We start from the raw sequence: 6,879 nt of genomic DNA, 5'->3' as shown, positions 1-6,879 counted from the left end.
TCTCCCCGGGCGGCCGCAAGGCCAGGCCGAAAGCCGCCGTCCCCAGTCTCGGCCTCGCTCTGCGCAGGGCGGAGCGCTCCCCGGGCGGCCGGCCAGACCGAGCTGAGCCGTCGGGCCTATCGGGCCGCTCTGCAGGAAGCAGGGGAGGAGCAAAGCACTCTCACTCCGCCATTGGGTTGGCCAGGCCATGGGCGCCAGTGGCTTTACTCCTCCTGCCCGGGCTGGTGTTCTCTCCGGGCGGGGCCGCCAGGCTGAGCCGGGCTGGCTCCACGCCCGCCCGGGCCCTGCAGGAAGCGCAGGGGCGGGCAGCAGATCTTCAGCCTGCGGCCGGCCAGGCTGCGCAAGCCGTGGGCTTTGACCTCCTGCCCGGGCCCCCGGCCTGCTTGTGGTGGGGCGGGCGCTTCTCCTGTGTGGCCGGGCCAGGCCGAGCCGCCGGACCCATCGCCGCCCCCGGGCCCCTGCAGGAAGCAGGGCGGGCGCATCCCTCGGGCCTTCGCTGCCGGCCAGGCCAAACGCCATGGGCTTTGACTCTTTCCTGCCTGCCCCTGGCTGCTTTGCGCGGGCGGGCGCTTCTCCCGCCGGCCGGCCAGGCCGCGACCACTCCGCTTCTGCCCATCTTTTGCCTCCCGCCACTCTGCTATCCTGCATGGGCTGGCGCATCCCTCGCCCGCCGCCGGCCAGGCCGTGCCATGGGTTTTTTTACCTCCTGCCTCGCCTCTGCTTTCGCTTCGGCGGGGCGAGCGCTCTCCTCAAGGCCGCCAGGCCGATCCACCGCTGCGTGCTCCATCCTTTGCCCGGCCTCTGCAGGGAAGCAGGAAGCGCGGCGATCTTTTGCTCCATGCGCGCTGGCCAGGCCGTGCCGTGGGCAATTTCTTTACTCTCTCCTGCTCCGCCTTCCACTGCTGGCAGGGTGGTTATTGTCCTGGCGGCCGGCCAGGCCCAGCCCGCCGGGTCCTCATCTTTGCCCGCTTCTGCAGGTAGCAGGGCAGGCGATCCTCACCCGCGGCCAGCCAGGTGCCGCTGCCGCGGCTTTTTTTTACTCCTCCTGCCCGCCTTCGGCTAAGCTTATGGGGCTACAGGCCGAGAAAATGAGCCGCCGGCTGCCCATCTTCGGGGCTTGCTCCTGCAGGAAGCAAGATTTGCCCACAGAAACCAAACACTGGCCAAATTCCCTGCACTCCCTCATCCCCATGCCACAAGGGTAGAACGTTTAATAAAGCAGGTGGGCGATTCCTCTAGCCATGGAGGGGAGGTGGGGATTAATCATTACACAGACTCTGCTGGGTCAGTTGAAGTTGAAGTTAATCATTAACTGGCAGTTTGCAGAGCTGAGGAAGATTTATCAAAGGAGTTGAAGTTAATCTTTAACAACCGGTTCAACGAACTGAAGAAAAACGTTCTATCGAACTCGTGCGTGGGCTGTGCATCCTACCTCCTGCAGAATTGGACTCCCCCGTAGCAGCGTATGTGAAGTTTGGATTTTTGCCCCTATGTGCATCACTCTTTACATTTTGCTACATTGAACTGCATTTTGCCATTTCTTGGGAGCTTCCACTTCCTAACCTTAATTTATCAAGGTCCGCTTTGAGCTCTTCTGCAATCCTTTGTGGTTCTTGCAATTTCACCCTACATAATTTGGGTATCATCTGCAAACTTGGCTACCACGCTACTTCCACCCCCACTTTCCAGGTCATTTCTTATGAATAGGTTAAAGAGCACTGGTCCCAAACGGATCCTTGTGGGGACACCTTTACCCCCGGAGCATCTCTCCATTGTGAGAACTTCCCATTTACACTCCACTCTTTGTTTCCTGTTTCCTTCAAATCCAGTTTTTAATCCATAGGAGTGACTTCCTCTTATTCCTCTTCATTGCCGCTGAGTTTTCTCAACAGTCTCTCTGGTGAGGAACTTTGTCAAAAAGCCTTTTGGAAATCCAAGTAGTGACAAATGTTCCACCTGTTCACTCCCTGTCCACATGCCTGTTTACAGTTCCCCTCAAAAGAACTCTAGTAAGTTTGTAAGATAGGATTTGTTCTCTGCAAAAGCCATGCTGACTCTTTCTCAGCAGGTCTTGCTTTTCTACATGTTTAATAATTCTTTTATTCTTTAATGAGATAGATTCTACTTAATTTACCAGGAACAGATGTCAAACTGACTGGCCTGTAATTCTCCCCGGTCCCCCCCCTAGGATCCTTTTCTCTCTTAAAGCATTTGTGGTGTGGACATTGGCCATCTTCCAGTCTTCTTTGTGATGGAGCCTGGATTTCAGGGATAAGTTGCAGCTATTAAAGTGAGAAGATCAGCAATTTCATGCTTGAGCTCTTTTAAGAACTCTTGGGTGAATGCAATCTTGGGGTGCAGGATTTGGTAACATTTAGCTTCTTATCAATGGCTGCTGTGAAACTTCTTCCTTTGTCTACCACTCTCATCTTCAAGTAGTTCCTCGGATTCGCCGCCTTCAAGAAGTTTGGTTCAGGTGCAGGAATGTTCCTACCACCTCCTCTTGGGTGAAGATTTCAGATGCAAAGAATTCATTCAGCTTCTCTGCAATCTCCCTGCCATCTTTAGGCATACACCCTTTGTTCCTTTGTCATCTAACGGGCCTACCGCTTCCTTTGCTGGTTTTCCCTGCTTTTTGATGTACTTTGAAGAACTGTTTGTTGCTGGCTGGTCTTGATGTTCAAGGCCATGCATGTTCCTCATAATCCTTTTTTTGCCTCCCCTTACAGCTAACTCTTGCTTCTCTTTGCCACCATTTGTGTTCCCTCTCATATTCTTCTCATCGAGCCAAACTGGACTTCCATTTTCTAAAAGACATTTTCTTTTTTCTGATAATTTCCTCAACTCCTCTCTTTGTTAACCATGGTGGCTTTCTTTTGGACTGGGTGCTGCCTTTTCTAACCTGTATGGAACACGATTCCAGCTGAGCTTTTATTACTGTGTTTTTTAAATAACCTCCAAGCATCCTGGACAGTTTTGACTCTCTTTGATTTTCTTCCCTTTCAGCTTCCTGCACACTATCCCCCCCTCTATCTTTGAGAGAAATTTCCCTTTCTGAAGGCTAATGTAACTTACACTAGTAGTTGCCACTTGTTCTAAAGCATGCTGAGATACCTGAATCTGATAGCATTGTGGTCGCTGTTCCCCTATCATCGTGGCTCCTTCCAACAACACTGGACTTCCCGCACCAGGTCCTGGGGTCCCATATAGGAATTAGGATCTTAGGATCCACTCCTCTCCCCTGGTTGGTTCCACAACCATCTGCTCTAAGCCACAGTCATTTAGCATATCCAGGTAAATGCTCTCTCCTTACTATGGACCTGAACATGCATTTTTCTCCAGTTTATATGGGGATAGTTTAAAATCACCCATTACCACTACTCATATTTTTTTTCTTTGTTTTGCTAGCCTCTCTAATTTCTTTTTTTTTCCATCCTCCAGAACTCCCCTTCCTTGTGCACTCTTTGGTCAGGGGAGGCGATAATATAATCTCCTAATTATTAAACTGTCCTTCAAGCACCTGGTATTGATATCCACAGTGATTCTGTAGGGCAACCAGCTCCCCCCTTGCATTGTCTATTTTATGTGATACTATGCTCTCTTTGATGTAAAGGGCAACTCCAATCCCCAATAAGCACTCTGTCCTATCCTTCTTCCCTATAGGAGTACCCGTGTAGGCCTGGTATAACAGCATCCCACTGGTTCTCCTCATCTCCACCATGTCTCTGTAATGCCCACTATATCAAAGTCCTCCTTCAAAACTCTGTACTCTAGCTCCCCCATTTTAGGTCGAATGCTTCTACTTGGAGTCCTGTGTTCAGTTCTGGTCGCCACATCTCAAAAAGGATATTGAAGAGATAGAAAAAGTGCAGAGAAGGGCAATGAGGATGATTGAGGGACTGGAGCACCTTCCTTAGGAGGAGAGGCTGCAGCGTTTGGGACTCTTTAGTTTGGAGAGGAGACGCCTTGAGGTAGATGATGATTGCACAGCTCCAGTAAAATTGTATGCATGGGGTAGAAAATGTTGACAGAGACATTTTTCTCTCTTTCTCACAATACTAGAACCAGGGGGGTATCCATTATGAAAAATGCTGGGGGGGAAGAAATTAGGACTAATAAAAGGAAACACTTCTTCACGCAATTCGTGTGATTGGTGTTTGGAATATGCTGCCACAGGAGGTGGTGATGGCCACTAACCTGGATAGCTTTCAAAGGGGCTTGGACAGATTTATGGAGGAGAAGTCGATTTATGGCTATCAATCTTGATCCTCTTTGATCTGAGATTGCAAATGCCTTAACAGTCCAGGTGCTCGGGAGCAACAGCCACAGAAGGCCATTGCTTTCACATCCTGCATGTGAGCTCCCAAGGGCACCTGGTGGGCCACTGCGAGTAGCAGAGAGCTGGACTAGATGGACTCTGGTCTGATCCAGCTGGCTTGTTCTTATGTTCTTATGATGCGGGGTGGAAAGTTCAGATTTTTGGCTCCAGGCTCCATTGTTCCTAGCTACACCTCTGCTGTGCCCCGAGGGAAGGAGGGCTCCAGTTGAGCACATCAGGATGGAAGAATGGATTGCAAAAACACTGTGGGCCAGGAGCAGGGAGGCATGGTTGATCAATAGCTCTTTACAGAGAGAAAGAAGAGGGGCATGTGGCTACTCCATTGGTTTGCCATGTGTGGTCATAAGAACATAAGAACAAGCCAGCTGGATCAGACCAGAGTCCATCTCGTCCAGCTCTCTGCTACTCGCTTTCTGTATTTCTGTATTTGAACCAGTGGCGTAGCTAGGGAAAATTGAGCCCGGGACAAAAAAATCTAGAGTTCTCTATGCCTCCGGCATATGGGCAGTGCCCCTCCCCCTTCCCCACCATGACCAAACACCATCACATTATAGAACATGCCCCAACACATGATTTAATCTGAACACACCTAGTAAGCTCCCTAGTTTAAAACTTAACATTGAAAAGTGGATGTTATTTTTTTGATAGGGGAATCCACTCCTGAAACAGCATCACTTTTAATGTTGCTTTAAAACTAGAGAGCCCAGGAATTCTCTCCTTTTTTAAATTCACCTTAAAGAGAGGACTTCCTGGGCTCTCTAGTTTAAACAATAACATTGAAAGTGATGCTGTTTCAGGGTAGATTCTCCCACCCATCCACCCTCAAACAGCTTACCATTGTCAAAGTTGGTTGTTGTGGAAGTTTTCTAAGCTGCATCCGGCTGTAGTGTCTGGTAGATCTTGTGGCTGGTATCTTCAGGAGGTGTATCATGCAGAGAGAAGTCTTGTTATAAGCCACTGTGTCCAGACTTCTCTTTACTCCAACAATAGACTTCTCCTGTGATACAATTCCTCTTGAAGATGCTACAGCCACAGAGGCAGGTGAAACGTTAGGAACAAGATCTACCTTCAGACCATGGCACTACACAGCCTGTAAAGACCCACAACAATCAGTTGAATCTGGTTGTGAAAGCCTTCAAATAATACTTCTCTTAATGTTTTTTTTTAATCTAGGGGAGCCCAGGATTCTTCCCTTTAAATCCACTCCAAAGGCAGTGGATTTAAAGAGAAGAACTGAGGAAAATTCTGAGGAAGAAAAGCTTGGCTCAGGAGAGCAAATGTTTAAGATAACAGTACTAAAATTTCTGAAGGCTATCTTTAGGAGATCTGAGTCCTGATTGATTATACCACTCCAGGTTTAGTGAAGTTTGGTCCTCAGGGGTCTCAAAGTTATGGACCTTCAAAAAGGGTAGCCCCATGAGCCTACCTATTATCTCCTCCCATTGGAAACAATGGGGATGGAGCATCTCTTTTGGGGGTCCATAACTTTGGACCCCTGAACCAACCTTCTCACTCAAACCTAGGTTGGTATCAGGAAAGGAAGACTATCCTTATGCATACTACTCCTAGGTTTAAAGTGGAAGCTTGATTCTAGAGGGTCCAAAGTTAAGTGGACTCCCTCAAAAAATGATAGCCCCATCTGCTATTAGCCCTCATTGGAAACAATGGAGTGATGGGGTCACCCCTTTGGGGGGGGGTCCATATCTCTTGGACCCTCCTGAACCAAACTTCACCAAACTTCATGGCTGATATCATCACTGTGTGAGAGTCACCCTTGACGATAGCTCCTGAAATTTTGGTGCCACTAGCCTAAAAACTGTGCCTCCTGCAGACCAAAATTGGAAAAAACAGTAAAAAATACAGAAAGCTTCAAACGAACCTGCAATTTTTCCGCCCACCACAAGGTGGCGCCCGGGGCGCTTGTCCCCGGATGTCCCCATGGTAGCTACGCCTGTGATTTGAACTGCTCCCCTGGTCTGTTTCAAACTTGCTGGCGTTGTTGCCCTCTGCGGAGAGGAGAGGGGAGACCATGCCCGAGGCCACACCCAGGAGGACACTTGCTGGCTGGTCAGGATGAATCACCTGAGATGAGGAACCCGCCTTGGGCTCCACCAAGGCTGTGCGGAAGGGTGATCTCAGAGGATGGTGTGGTGTCCCTCCAGCAGGCACACTCGGCTTTGGTCAGTGATGCTGCCTTTCAGTCAGATGTGGGAGGGCTGCTTGATTTCAGCATGATTCCTTTTGGGGGCTCAGCAGAGAGACTGTTGGGGTAGGCCCAGATTGACGTCTGACTGCAGGTCACCCTTGGCACGAACAGTGGAAACAGAGCGCAGGGGAAAGAATGTGGCGGAGGGAGGAACATCTGCTAAGAGGACATGAGAAGGTGTGCCAGATGTCCAGTCTCCATCTCATACTGATAGACAATGGCGTCTGGGGGGCGGGGGAAGGGGGCAGACAACCCAGGCTTCATTCACCTGGGTCACATGGGGGGCACATTTTGGCCACCTGCCCCCCTCTTCTTCCTTGCACAGCCCCAGGCT

Source organism: Sphaerodactylus townsendi, linkage group LG15 (assembly GCF_021028975.2).
Source record: "Sphaerodactylus townsendi isolate TG3544 linkage group LG15, MPM_Stown_v2.3, whole genome shotgun sequence".
Lineage (NCBI taxonomy): Eukaryota > Metazoa > Chordata > Lepidosauria > Squamata > Sphaerodactylidae > Sphaerodactylus > Sphaerodactylus townsendi.
Note: the sequence above shows the minus strand (reverse complement) of the source record.